Source organism: Muntiacus reevesi, chromosome 8 (assembly GCF_963930625.1).
Source record: "Muntiacus reevesi chromosome 8, mMunRee1.1, whole genome shotgun sequence".
In the NCBI taxonomy this organism is placed as follows: domain Eukaryota; kingdom Metazoa; phylum Chordata; class Mammalia; order Artiodactyla; family Cervidae; genus Muntiacus; species Muntiacus reevesi.
In genome coordinates this window covers 25951239-25966952 of record NC_089256.1, presented here as the reverse complement: position 1 = coordinate 25966952, position 15714 = coordinate 25951239, and positions in this window count along the sequence as shown.

The following is a 15714-nucleotide window of genomic DNA, read 5'->3' as shown; positions in this document are numbered from 1 at the left end:
AGGCCCAAAAGACTCCTTCAATGACAATGTTTAACATTTAAAAATCAATATTCTTTCCACATTACAGATTATGAGGGGAAAGCATATGAGTACTACATAGGTGCTAGAAAAAAATATTTCATAAAATTCAAGATCCACTAAACTCTCACAAAACTAGAAATAGAAATGTCTTAGTCTGTGAAAGGACACACGATAATATTTAGTAACAAAATAGTGAATGCTTTCCTCCTGGATTCAGGCACAAGACAAGATTCTCCTCTATCAGCTTGTTTATTCAATTGGCACTCTTATTGAATGCAAAAAGGCTAGAGAAAGACAAAGAATGTGCAGACTAAACTGAAAAACTAAAACTGTCATTATTTACAGCTGGCATGATTGTGTATGCAGATAATCCAAGATAATCCACAAAAAAGTACTACAATTACAAGGTGAATTTCTAAGGTCCCTAGATGAAGGCTCAATATGGTAACAACAGTTGGAAATTGTGATCTAAAAATTTTGTGTAGAATAGCACCAAGTAACATCAAGTGTCATCTGTCCTTTAGTAACTGAAAGAACAACTGGACAAACACTCAGGATACAGAATATCTAACAACACTGTCACACCCATGTTTTAATTAACAATCAAAGTATCCAAAGTTGACCAAACAATTGCAGAGTACACCTTATTAAGGTCGTATGGAATGTTACCCAGGGCAGAACATAGATTGCTCCATAAAATAAGCTGCAAAGATTGAAATCTTAAGAGTTTGTGTTCTGACCATAGTGAAATAAAATTATAAATCAATACAATAAGAAGACTAAAAATGTCCCAAATTAAGCAGCATACTTCGGAGTAACCCACGGGTGAAAGGAAGAAACCAAAGAGATAACATTTTTAATTCCACACTGAATGTTAGTGAAAACATACTGCTATGGACTGAATGTCTGCATAACTCTGCAACTCATACTAACCCCAAAGTGATGGTATTAGGAACCGGAGCACTTCAGATGAGATAACACCGTGGGAGTACAGCCCTCATGAATGGTATTAATGCATTTATAAAACAGACCCTTAGTGAAAGTGAGAAATATATTTAAGGGACTAGATCTGATAGACAGAGTGCCTGATGAACTATGGACGGAGGTTCATGACATTGTACAGGAGACGGAGATCAAGACCATCCACAAGAAAAAGAAATGCAAAAAAGCAAAATGGCTGTCTGAGGAGGCCTTACAAATAGCTGTGAAAAGAAGGGAAGCAAAAAGCAAAGGAGAAAAGGAAAGATATATCCATCTGAATGCAGAGTTCCAAGGAATAGCAAGGAGAGATAAGAAAGCCTTCCTCAGCGATCTGTGCAAAGAAATAGAGGAAAACAATAGAAAGGGAAAGACTAGAGATCTCTTCAAGAAAATTAGAGATACCAAGGGAACACTTCATGCAAATTGGCTCAATAAAGGACAGAAATGGTATACACCTAACAGAAGCAGAAGATATTAAGAAGAAGTGGCAAGAATACACAGAAGAACTGTGCAAAAAAGATCTTCACGACCCAGATAATCACGATGGTGTGATCACTCACCTAGAGCCAGACATCCTGGAATGTGAAGTCAGGTGGGCCTTAGGAAGCAACACTACAAACGAAGCTAGTGGAGGTGATGGAATTCCAGTTGAGTCATTTCAAATCTTAAAAGATGATGCTATGAAAGTGCTGCACTCAGTATGCCAGCAAATTTGGAAAAGTCAGTAGTGGCCACAGGACTGGAAAAGTTCAGTTTTCATTTCAATCCCAAAGAAAGGCAATGCCAAACAAAGAATGCTCAGACTACCGCATGATTGCACTCATCTCACACACTAGTAAAGTAATGCTTAAAATTCTCCAAGCCAAGCTTCAGCAATATGTGAACCGTGAACTTCAAAATGTTCAAGCTGGTTTTAGAAAAGGCCAGAGGAACCAGAGATCAAATTGCCAACATCTGCTGGATCATTGAAAAAGCAAGAGAATTCCAGAAAAACATCTATTTCTCCTTTATTAACTATGCCAAAGCCTTTGACTGTGTGGATCACAATAAACTGTGGAAAATTCTGAGTGTGATGGGAATACCAGACCACCTGACCTGCCTCTTGAGAAACCTGTATGCAGGTCAGGAAGGAACAGTTAGAACTGGACATGGAACAAGAGACTGGTTCCAAATAGGAAAAGGAGTACATCAAGGCTGTATATTCTTACCATGCTTATTTAACCTATATGCAGAGTACATCATGAGAAACGCTGGGCTGGAGGAAGCACAAGCTGGAATCAAGATTGCCTGGAGAAATATCAATAACCTCAGATATGCAGGTGACACCACCCTTAATGCAGAAAGTGAAGAGGAACTAAAGAGCCTCTTGATGAAAGTGAAAGAGGAGAGTGAAAAAGTTGGCTTAAAGCTCAACATTCAGAAAACTAAGATCATGGCATCCAGTTCCATCACTTCATGGCAAATAGATGGGAAAGAGGGGAAACAGTGTCAGACTTTATTATCGGGGGCTCCAAAATCACTGCAGATGGTGATTGCAGCCATGAAGTTAAAAGACACTTACTCCTTCGAAGGAAAGCTATGACCAACCTAGAGAGCATATTAAAAAGCAGAGACATTACTTGGCCAACAAAGCTCCATCTGGTCAAGGCAATGATTTTTCCAGGGGTCACGTATAGATGTAAGAGTTGGACTATAAAGAAAGCTAAGTGCCAAAGAATTGATGCCTTTGAACTGTGGTGTTGGAGAAGACTCTTGAGAGTCCCTTGGACTGCAAGGAGATCCAACCAGTCCATCCTAAAGGAGATCAGTCCTGGGTGTTCATTGATAGGACTGATATTGAAGCTGAAACTCCAGTATTTGGCCACCTGATGTGAAGAGCTGACTCATTTGAAAAGACCTTGATGCTGGGAAAGATTGAAGGCAGGAGGAGAAGGGCACGACAGAGTATGAGATGGTTGGATGGCATCACCGACACAATGGACATGGGCTTGGGTGGACTCTGGGAGTTGGCAATGGACAGGGAGGCCTGGCGTGCTGCGGTTCATGGATCGCAAAGACTCAGACGTGACTGAGCCACTGAACTGAACTGAATGGGGCCAGATGCCATAATCTAGGTTTTTTTAATATTTAGTTTTAAGCAAAGTAAAGACAGAGTGAAAGGCTTTATACTACAACTAATTTTCATTTTTATTTTTTCCATTTATTTTTATCAGTTGGAGGCTGATTACTTTACAATATTGTAGTGGTTTTTGCCATACATTGACATGAATCAGCCATGGATTTACATGTGTTCCCCAACCTGATCCTGCCTCCCAACTCCCTCCCCACCCCATCCCTCTGGGCCTTCCCAGGGCACCCGCCCTGAGCACTGTCTCATACATCCAACCTGGGCTGGTGATCTGTTTCACCCTTGATAATATACATGTTTTGATGCTGTTCTCTCAAAACATCCCACCCTCACCTTCTACCACAGAGTCCAAAAGTCTGTTCTGTACATCTGTGTCTCTTTTTCTGTTTTGCATATAGGGTTATCGTTACCATCTTTCTAAATTCCATATATATGTGTGAGTATACTGTATTGGTCTTTATCTTTCTGGCTTACTTCACTCTGTATAATGGGCTCCAGTTTCATCCATCTCATTAGAACTGATTCAAATGAATTATTTTTAATGGCTGAGTAATATTCCACGGTGTATATGTACCACAGCTTCCTTATCCATTCATCTGCTGATGAGCATCTAGGTTGCTTCCATGTCCTGGCTATTATAAACAGTGCTGCGATGAACATTGGGGTGCACGTGTCTCTTTCAGATCTGGCTTCCTCGGTGTGTATGCCCAGGGGTGGGATTGCTGGGTCATATGGCAGTTCTAGTTCCAGTTTTTTAAGGATCTCCACACTGTTCCCCATAGTGGCTGTACTAGTTTGCATTCCCACCAAGAGAAGAGGTGGGTCTCTTGTAGACAGCATATATAGGGGTCTTGTTTTTGTATCCATTCAGCCAGTCTTTGTCTTTTGGTTGAGGCATTCAACCCATTTACATTTAAGGTAATTATTGATAGGTATGGTCCTGTTGCCGTTTACTTTATTGTTTTGGGTTCGCATTTATACAACCTTTCTGTGTTTCCTGTCTAGAGAAGATCCTTTAGCATTTGTTGAAGAGCTGGCTTGGTGGTGCTGAATTCTCTCAGCTTTTGCTTGTCTGTAAAGCTTTTGAATTCTCCTTCATATCTGAATGAGATCCTTGCTGGCTACAGTAATCTAGGTTGTAGGTTATTCTCTTTCATTACTTTATATGTCCTGCCATTTCCTTCTGGCCTGAAGGGTTTCTATTGGTAGATCAGCTGTTATCCTTATGGGAATCCCTTTGTGTGTTATTTGTTGTTTCTCCCTTGCTGCTTTTAATATTTGTTCTTTGTGTTTGATCTTTGTTAATTTGATTAATAATGTGTCCTGGGGTGTTTCGCCTTGTATTTATTCTGTTTGGGACTCTCTGGATTTCTTAGACCTGTGTGGCTATTTCCTTCCCCATTTTAGGGAAGTTTTCAGCTCTTATCTCCTTGAGTATTTTCTCATGGCCTTTTCTTTTTGTCTTCTTCTTCTGGGACTCCTATGATTCGAATGTTGGCATGTTTCACATTGTCCAAGAGGTCCCTGAGGTTGTCCTCATTTCTTTTGATTCTTTTTTCTTTTTTCCTCTCTGCTTCATTTATTTCCACCATTTTATCTTCTACCTCACTTATCTTATCTTCTGTCTCCGTTATTCTACTGTTGGTTCCCTCCAGAGTTTTTTATTTCATTTATTGCATTATTCATTTTTCTTTTTGCATTATTCATTTTTAATTGACTTTTTTATTTCTTCTAGGTCCTGATTAAACATTTCTTGCATCTTCTCAATCTTTGTCTCCAGGCTATTTATCTGTAACTCCATTTTGTTTTCAAGATTTTGGATCATTTTTATTATCATTATTCTAAATTCTTTTTCGGGTAGATTCCCTATCTCCTCCTCTTTTGTTTGACTTGGTGGGCATTTTTCCTGTTCCTTTACCTGCTGGGTATTTCTCTGCCTTTTCATCTTGTTTAGATCGCTGTGTCTGGAGTGGCCTTTCTGTATTCTGGTGGTCTGTGTTTCCTTTTTATTGTGGAGGTTTCACCCATGGGGTGGGGTTGGATGATTGGTTTGTCAAGGTTTCCTGGTTAGGGAAGCTAGCGTCAGTGTTCTGGTGCGTGAAACTGGATTTCTTCTCTCTGGAGTGCAATGGAGTGTCCAGTAGTGAGTTTTGAGATGGGTCTATGTGTTAGTTGTGACTTTGGGCAGCCTGTATGTTAATGCTCAGGGCTATGTTCCTGTGTTGCTGGAGAATTTGCGTGGTATGTCTTGCTCTGGAACTTATTGGCTCTTGGGTGGTGGTTGGTTTCAGTGTAGGTATGGAGCCTTTTGGATGGTCTCTTATTCCTTAATGTTCCCTGTAGTCAGGGGTTTTCTGGTGTTCTCAGGTCTTAGACTTAAGTCTCCTGCCTCTGGATTTCAGTCTTATTCTTCCAGTAGCCTCAAGGTTTCTCCAACTAAACAGCACTGATAATAAAACTTCTAGGTTCATGGTGAAAAGATTCTCCACTGTGAGGGATACCCAGCGAGGTTCACAGAGTTACATGAAGAAGAGGAGAGGGAAGAGGGAGATAGAGATGAGCAGGAGGAGAAAAAGGGGAACTCAAGAGGAGAGAGACAGATTGACACAGTTCTCTGTTCTGTAAGTGTTCTCCATAGCCCAGACTCCCACAGAGATTCACAGAATTGGATTGGGAAGAGAAGGGGGAGGGAGGAAATAGAGGTGCTCTGAGGGAGAAAACAGAATCAAAAGTGGGTGAGAGTAATCAACACACTCCTGAGTAAAAATGGGTACTGAACATTGGATTCTTAAATGTCCAAAATTGATATCAAATACTGAAAAACAAAGATTAAAAATCTAGAGTAGAGGTTAGACTCTTAAAAATACAACATTAAAAACAAAAACACAAAAAATTTAAGAGGTATATATGAAGTTTGGTTTAAAAATAGGGCCTTTTTTTTTGCAAGGTTATAGTGAAATGAAAATGAAAATTAAGGAGTAATAGAGGAGTACTAGAGGACTTTAGAAGAAAATAAGAAAAAAAAATTAAAAATTTTTTAAATTAAAAAAATAGTAAAAACATATGAAAATGAAAGTTAAGGAGTAATGGAGGAGTAATAGGGAATTTTAAAAGAAAATAAAAGAGAAAAAATTTAAAAAATTAACAAATGAAAAGAAAAAAACTTTTTTAATTAAAAAAAAAGTCAAAATATATCTAGGAATTTCTCTGTTCTGAAGTAGTTCCCTTTGTTTATTTGGCTTCTGTTTGTCGGTCTCTTCAGTGTCTAATTTCCGCCCTGACACAGGCAGGCGGAGGTGGTCTCTTTTTTAGGTTCGCTTGTTCAGTGTTGCTGTGGGGAGGGAGGGGCGCTGCAGACAAATGTCACTGGCCTGTGTGGGGAGCACTCGCAGTGTTCCGGCCACACTGGGTTTGCCCCCGCTCATAGCGCGTGTGGTACGCTGCTCGGGCTCCAGGCTGCTCTTTAGGGATTGGGCCCTGAGTTGCGTGCACTTCCCAGGCCTAAGCCGCTCAGATTCAGATTTTCGGGTCCTTCACAAAAGCGCAGACTCCATTGGACCTAAGTGTTGTGCCTTCCCCGCCTGAGCAGCTCAGGCAGCCAGGAGCTTGATGGGCGTACTCTCCCCCGGTGCGGTGCGCCTTATCCCCTCCTTGGTCCCAGCCTCAGTTTCCCTGCACGCCAGTCGGGTGCGCCTGTGTCCCTTTTGGGGAGCTGGCCTCTAGCCGCGACTCTCCCAGCAGATGTCAACCATCCAGAATCTCAGGAAGTCTTTGGTTAGAAACTGGGAGCCTGTTTGCAGTTTGGTAGGGGTGCTGTCTCTGGGGCCAAGTTTGCCCCTTTCCCCTCCCCCCTGCCTCCTGCCTCCAGCGGGGGATGGGCTGGCCCGCAGGCGGCTAGCTCTTTTCTGGGATTACTCAGTTCTTCCTTTGTTCTGCGAAACAGGCCGCAGTCTGTTGGGGCCAGTTAATTTTCCCTCTCTGTCTTGCTATCCCACAGTTTAAGTTGCTATCTCATGTTAGCTTCCTCTGATTGCCCTCAGGGCATTCAGGCCTGGTCCTTACCCTGAACAATGCCGCCAGCTCCTCTCCGTTCAGCCCCCACTTGCTGGTGGCAGATGCGGGGATCTGGGGTACTTTTCTGCTGGTAGTTGTTTTAGGCATGTAATCTGTGGGTTTTATTTATTTTTCCTCCCAGTTAGGTTGCCCTCCGAGATTCAGATTCGAAAACTTCCCCCAGACCCACCAGTGAGAGGGTTTCCTGATGTTTGGAAACTTTCTCTGTTACGACTCCCTTCCCGGGACGGATCTCTGTCCCTAGCTCTTTTGTCTCTCTTTTATCTTTTATATTTTGTCCTACCTCCTTTCGAAGACAATAGGTTGCTTTTCTGGGCACCTGATGTCCTCTGCTAGCGATCAGAAATTGTTTTGTGAAGTTTGCTCAGCATTCAAATGTTCTTTTGATGAATTTGTAGCAGAGAAAGTGATCTTCCCATCCTATTTCCCCACCATCGTAGCTCCTCCTCCACCACAATTAATTTTTAAATGCTGAGAAAATCATTGAAAGATTTAAGGAAGTGAAGGGAGATTCCATGTTCACATATTGTAAATTCAATATATGTAAGAAGTCAATTCTCCACAATTCTTCAAGAATTTTTATATAGATACTGCAATCAAGATAGTGTGGAACTGGCAAAATGATAAAGAGATCAGTGGGACAGAAAAGAAAATCTGGGAGTAGACTCAGGCTTTTACAGTCATTGATTTCCAACCAAGGTGCCCAAGCACCTTCTTGGGTTGAAGAGTCTTTTCAAAAGATGGGCTGCAAGAACATGAATCTATTTGCCTGCCTCACACAAGACATAAAAACCTATTTGGAATGGATCACACACCTAAAGATAAAACTTTAAAACTAGAAGCAGCAAAGATTCCTCAGACATAAAAAACCCTAACAATAAAGTTAAAAATTGGTAAATTAGACCAGTGGCCAGCAAACATTTCTGTAAAGGGCAGTCCAGATGGTAAATATTCTAAGTTTTGCAGGCAGCCTCAGCTAGAATCACTTGACCATGTTGTTGGTCATAGCATGAACAGCTTGGCCAATGCAGAAATGAATGTATGCACCTGTGTTTCAATAAAACTTCTATTTACAAATCCAGGCAAAGGGCTGACTGACTATACATTGCTGACAAGTGAATCAGACAATCAAAAGTTAAAGCCCTTCTCATCAAAACAGACAATTAAAAATACACAAACCAGAAAAAGACAACCTGCTGATAGGATAAAATATTTACAAATACTATGACCAGTAAGGCATTAATATCCAACATATATAAACAGCTCATATAACTCAACATCAAAAAAAAACCTGATTTTAAAATGCACAGAAAAACTCAACAGACATTTTTTCGAAGAGGAAATGCAGATGGGCAGCAGGCACATGAATAGTTGTTCAACATTGCTAATCATCAGGGAAATGCAAATTAAAACCACAGTGAGATTATCACCTCACACCTGGTTGAACGGTCATCATCAAAAAATCTGCAAGTAGCAAATGTTGGCAAGGGTGCAGAGGAAAAGGAACTCCTGTAAGCTGTTGGTAGGAGTGTAAACTGGTGCAGCCACTGTGGTGAACAGTATGGTAGTGTCTTAGGAAACAAAGAATAAAGATGCCATTTGATCCAGCAATTCCACTCCTGGAGATATATCCAAAACAAACAGTAATTTAAAAGGATACATGCATGTCATTGTTCATAGCAGCACTACTCACAATAGCCAAGACATGGAAACAACCTGAATATCCATCAGCAGACGAATGGATAAAGAGGCTGTGATATACATAAAAAGAAGGAAATATTGCCATTTGCAGCAACATGGATGAACCTGGAAGACCCAGAAAAGATGCCACAGCTGTTGTCCAAAAGAAATGAAAAAACATGTTAAAAGATGCCTTGCCCAAGAATGTTTATAGCAACTTCATAACAAAAAAGTTGGCACCATGCCAAGTGTCAGTGACCAGGAGGCTGGAGACACAAACTGTGATGTGTTCACACAATGAACAGCGCTCACAAAATTTACGTTGGTGAAAGCACCACCAGCTTGAACTAAAAGGGACTGAGATCGTTCAACGTGAATCAAGGCTGCCGTGGACCCCAACTCCTTCATGCTGAGGAACCATTTCTTGCGGAAAAGGAAGGACAGGGGCCTGCATGCCATTCCAGGGAGCAGCGGGGTCTTGAGATGGCAGTTACCTGAAAGGAGCAGAAAAGTGAAAATGAAAGTCGCTCAGTCATGTCTGACTCTTTGCGACCCCATGGACTATACAGTCCACTGAATTCTCCAGACCAGAATACTGGAGAGGGTGGCCTTTCCCTTCTCCAGGAGGTCTTCCCAATCCAGGGGTTGAACCCAGGTCTCCTGCATTGCAGGTGGATTCTTTACCAACTGAGCTATCAGGGAAGCCCAAGGAGCAGAACCCAGGCACTGACTTCTAGACCATGGACCTGGGAACACTACCCTCTGATTTCAGGACTGTGGGCAGTAGGTGAGGACAGGTGCCTCGTTCACTACCCCTGCATGCATGGGAGCGTCCTGTTTGTCAGCTCCCATCTCAGCAGCATGTGCTGGGTCTGGCAGGAAATTCAGACCCCTTGTCTTCCCAAATCACAAGTTCCTGGAACTAGAAGAGATACTGCTCTGGAGCCCCATTGGCCACTAGATCTGATGGGAATCATGAATCATGAGGTCCTGAGCTTCAAGCTTGATGCCACAACTGGATGAGACTTTTGGGGGAGGGAGCTTCCTGGTATATGGCAAGCAAACGCTTTGTGTTTAGAAATGTAAATGTTTCGTGGATAGAAGGCTAAGTGTGGGACACTGCAAATGCCACCCTGAAAAATAAAACAGCCAGTTATCTTACCAGCAAAATGGACTTATTCAGAAATAGCAGCAGAATTGCAGTTCAGGACATGCAGGTTATGGCAAACCATAGGCAAGTCCGGAGAACAGGGAGAAGAAGGTCACTTCACAGGCCAGAGGGGGAGCTGGAAGGGCTACTGTAAAGGAGAAGTCCATGGGAGGGAAGGGAGGCTCTGGGATGACAGCTGTTTATTGCCCAGCTGCCGCCAGGCAGGGAGAAAGTCCTCCTTTTCCTGTGGTTGGTGAAGTCAGCTTCCTCTCCGGGAATGGGAGTGGAGCTTCAAGGCATGAGAGCTCCCCATCCTGGGTTTCCTGACTTGCTTTAGATGAGGTTTCTCTTTAGTTTTTGCCACCAAATGCCCACAGTACTCTGCAGGTTTCCCACCAAGAAGTGGACCCCCTGAATCAGGGCTGGCCTTGCAATAATTACATCCACAGAAGTTGAAAAATGACCTTGTACAATTTCCAAGATTAGGATTCCAGAAGCCACACAGTTCCCAATCTCAAGGTCTTGAAACCTGTACCACCATGTGAAGAGGTGGCTGAGCAGAGATAGATGGCTGCCTCACACACACGCACAGGCACACACATATACATGCACACCACACACACATGTTTGACAACCGGTCACCTCCAGAACCAAAGCCACCTGGTGGCCAGTGGTGATTACAGATGGAATGGGTGCAGGTGAGGCCCTCCTGAAAACCCTGCTGAATAAATCCAAACAGCCAACATGCAGAATCGTGAGCTAAGTAAATGATTGTTATTGTAAAACATTCAGTTTGGGGACAGTTTGGCATATACAACACAAGCTCATAGACACATCAAGGAATGCTAATTAAAATCACAGTGAGCTATCACCACGCTCCCATTATAATGGTTAAAAGACTGAAAATCCTGAAGTGTTGGTATCTTGGGGACTGGAGTTACACATTGTTGGGGAGAAAGTGGGATACAAACTGGTACAATTAAGTTAGAAACTGGCAGTTTCTGGTAAAATTAGGCCTATGCCTACCCTGCGATTCAACAGTCCCACTAATTGGTTTGTGTTCCTCCCCTCAAAATTGCGTGTGTGCCTCTGATAGATGCTGTGAAGGAGTCTTCTGGGACACTGGAGTGTTCTGTATCTTTAAATGGATAAAAATGTGTGTAGTAAATGTGCAATAAAAAATAACCTTGATCCGAAAAAAAAAAAAATGTATGCAGTATACCATGTAAGCCACACAATGTAAAAGACACTTCAATTGAAACTAATCTTTCAACATCTTTAAAAAAGATGTACACCCTCCACTGTTTGCAAGTAATGTACGGCTAAAGGGTGAACCGTGAGTTTTCAATGACTGTAAATTCTTTGACACTCTTCCCATAACTTTCGCTCTGCCTGAATCTGGGTGGGCTTTAATCAATAGAATAGGAGACCAGCAGTGACCTCTGAGGCCAACTCACAAGAGGCTGTGCAGTGTCCTCTGGTTCTGCTGAAACGCCTACTCTTAGGACCCAGTCGCTGTGAAAGTCCAAGCCACTTGGAAACCCATACAGTTGCCAGACATGTGATTGAGAGGGCTCTGGGCCGCCCACTCCCACTGTTTGAGGTATCCCACTGCTCCAGGTTTCTCAGCTGTGGCCCGAACATCGTGGAGCTGAAGCAAGATGGGTCCCTGCTCCCTGATGGTGTGCCTGGTGAGAATAAGGAAGAGGGTGAGGGTTTTACACCATCCGCTGGTGGCTTCCTACACAGCAGTGGGAACCGGGGCAGAGTTTGGTGCTTCATTGTGGGTGCTGCCAAAACAGGAGCCTAAAGCCTGCAGCCCTAGCGTAGAATCAGGTGGAAGCAGGAGGCCTGGGGGCCAAGGCAAGGAAATCGAGGCAATGTACCAGAAGAGGAGGAAAGAGCCTCCGCTATCCAGCCATGGGAACTGGGTCCCAAGGAGACCTGCATGGAAGTGGACTTCAGGTCTACTGAAGTGGCTTCCTGGCAGCATCAGAGTGTCAGCTGGGTCTCCTCGCTATGTGTCTAAGAACGGTCTGGGAGAGAGGAGCTGGAGGACGATAATCCAATTTCCAAACAGAACTTAAAAGAGCTACAAAGGACCATGGCTGGCTCAAAAATGGAACTATTTCTCATGCCCCTTCTCTCCCAGAAGAAGATTCTCAAACAATGAGCAGGTTCAAGGCAAAGGCTGACTCCACGGGCTGTTGGGGATGAGTGACCTCAGGGCAGGTATAAGATGAGATGGGATTGTGAAGCCCTCGAAGACTCCGCAATAGTTCAGTTGGTGCTCACACCTGTTTTGTGAGCAAAAGCTTCCTGTGGACTTTGTACATGGGCCCCTCAGATGCTGTCATATCAATCACCTTCCAAACCTGAGGGCGCTGATTGCAGAAGCTGCCTGAGGGCCAATTAGAGAAGGGCCCATTTCAAACAGATTCAGGTTTAGGTTTTGTCAAGTGCTGTGAACATCAATGAACTCTGTAGAAAACCCGCAGTTATTCAGACAACAGAACCAGCAGAATCAATAGCAGCCTGCACTGAAAGAGCCAGAGACAGCACAAAACAGAAAGCGTCATTTGGACCCTGAACTTCTTCAGCCAGGCAGCAACTACAAACATGGACTGCTTTTCGTGGAAAAGGGAAAATGGCCGAGATGTGGAAAGGGGGCGAAGTGGAGAGGTGGGGAGTCATTCCCAAGCCACTGTAGGGCTGACGAGAGGCTGGTGTGTGTGCCGGGCCTCCCATTTCCCCTTCGGACTGGATTGTCTCATTAGGGTTCTCCTAACCCATTCGCCCACTGGATGCGGGGCAAGAGGACTGGGTCAGGTAACTTGTCTTTTAGGTCACATGCTTTGAATCCTCAAGCCACTGTTCTGAGGAATCACGTCTGAGGAGGCTCAGCACGCTGGCCCAATTGCTGGGGCTCTGGCGAGCAGTGGGGTGAGTCCTGCGAGTCTGGGGGCTTACTGTGCATGTCTCCGTGGTTTGGCTGGAGAGCAGAGTGCTTTGTCCAAAGTTGGCCCTGACAGTGCCTCCCTTCCCACACCCTGTTGTCCAGTGTGGACTTGCCAGTACTGTCCCCTCCTTGTGATGGCAGCTAGCCTCCACCTGCTGATAACCAGTGGGAAACGATGATAGGGACCCTACATGACTTCTAAGATGAGGTCAAAACAGTAAAAACTTCGAGTGGTTCTGCAGAAAGGCCATCCCCATGTGAGGGGCTGACCATCCTGAGACCACCTTGCTAGTACATAGTACACACATCCCAGGAACTGTATCAACTTACTTGACTTTATTGTGGAGGCTACATTGTTTTAATTTCCAAAAATAGTTTATCCTTCTGATGATTTTATCTACATACTCTTTACATTTATATTTATATTAGCCCTCAATTGTACTATTAGGTAAGAAATATACCTGTGGATCTATTTCATTTATACTAAAATTTTAAATATCAGGCCAACTATTTACAATGTCTTTAACTTTGTTTTTAATCTTTTTGGCCACACTGCAAGCAGCACATGGGATTTTAGTCCCCTGACCAGGGATCGAATTAAAAGTCGCTTACTCCATGGAAGGAAAGCTATGAACAACCTAGACAGCATATTAAAAAGCAGAGACATTACTTTGCCAACAAAGGTCCATCTAGTCAAGGCGATGGTTTTTCCAGTGGTCGTGTATGGATGTGAGAGTTGGACTATAAACAAAGCTGAGCACCGAAGAACTGATGCTTTTGAACTGTGGTGTTGGAGAAGACTCTTGAGAGTCCCTTGGCCTGCAGGGAGATCCAACCAGTCCATCCTAAAGGAGATCAGTCCTGGGTGTTCATTGGAAGGTCTGATGTTGAAGCTGAAACTCCAATACTTTGGCTACCTGATGCGAAGAGCAGACTCATTTGAAAAGACCCTGATGGTGGGAAAGATTGAGGGCAGGAGGAGAAGGAGACAACAGAGAATGAGATCATTGGATAGCATCACCGACTCAATGGACATGGGTTTGGGTGGACTCTGGGAGTTGGTGATGGACAGGGAGGCCTGGCGTGCTGCAGTTCATGCGGTCACAAAGAGTTGGACATGACTGAGTGACTGAACTGAACTGAACTGAACTGACCAGGGATCGAAGCATGACCCCAAAGTGGAAGCGTAGAGTCTTGCCACTGGACTGCCGGGGAAGTTCCAAACTTGGTTTGTTTTTTAAAAAACAAAAAATATTATTGTCCCACAGTAGGAAAACTGCTAGGAATTAGGCTGCTGGATTTAAACATTCTTATCTTTAATATTCTCTGTTTTATTTGGTAAAGTTTTATTTATGTCTTGTATAATTTGACTCATTCCATCTCCTGGATCATTGTTGTTGGAGAGGGTTCAGGTCCACATAGTTGTTTTGAAAACAAGGTGTAGGAATCCTCACTACTGACTAATTTTAGCAATCGATTGAGTGGGTTCCATTGTGGCTCACTTGGCTTTATGCACTTGAATGCTGTGTGCTGAGCTGGGCCCACGTGGGACAAGGCTGTTAAAACGTGCAGTGCTTACAGAGCAGTTAAACAAAACGTTACCATTGAGTAAAAAAACCAAGGAGGCTAATCTAGTGATTTCTTTAACCTTAACCCTGACGTGTTTTTATGGTATCAATGAGAAAGTATTCAGTTGATCTAAGAAAGAATTGGAATTTCTTATTCAAGCCCAATTTGAGGATTAAAAGCTGGGAAGAGCAACACAGAAAGCCTGCCCATTAGAAGTCAAGACACGGTTTATATAAGGTTTGTGAGATTGAGGCTGTACTTTAAAAGACATATTGTTGACAGTTTACATAAGTCAGATTTAAGCACCATTGTGTGGGTCCTGTGACCCTTTATAATTCAAGGAAGAATGTTGCCTTTAAGGATTTGTCTTGTTGGTGCTGGGAGTGTGATGTTGCTTAAGGTTAGCAGGGGTCCCTGCCAATGGTGGGGGGCTGGTCTGCTCCACACCTAATGGGGCTACAAGATGCACAGTGCAGGGGAGAGGAGGCCAACGGGCAAAGAAGAATCTTCATGTTTACATTTTTCTTGGCTTGCCACATATATGAATTTTGTTTCACAACGGCAAGTTTCTGAGTCCTTAAAAGTTATACAAAGCATACTCAGATGAATACTTGTGCCGAGTTCTGCCAGGGACACACTGGCCAGCCTCCTCGGGTGCCTTCCCGGCATTGGTCACTTACTCTCACATCCCTGGACTCGATTCCAGGGAAACAAACCACACGCACAAAGTGGACTGAGGAAGCAGCTTCGTGTGGGGCGTGCTGCTGCGCACCAACCCCAGCACCTTCTTAAAACAAAAGCTCTCTTGTCTTGAGCTGGACCCTGCTGTCGCCATGGACTCAGAGCAAGCCCAACACCATGGCAGCTGCCAGCTCTGCTCATGCTGTGCCTGCCCTTCTGGGAGGGACTCTGACTTTGGAGCAACTGGTTAGAAACTAAATGGATTCATGGAATTTGATGTGATGTAAAAATAATAAAACATGATACCCATAAAATACAGATGCTCTATCACAATCGGCCAGATTGGGGCCTCCTGGACTCAAGGTTTTCTAAGTTAGCCAGTGAGCTGATTCTGCACTTTTGGCTCCAATTATCTGGCTCAGAAAAAAGCCCCTGACCTTCTTTTCTTTGCTGTTCTTTGCTTTGCTTGGT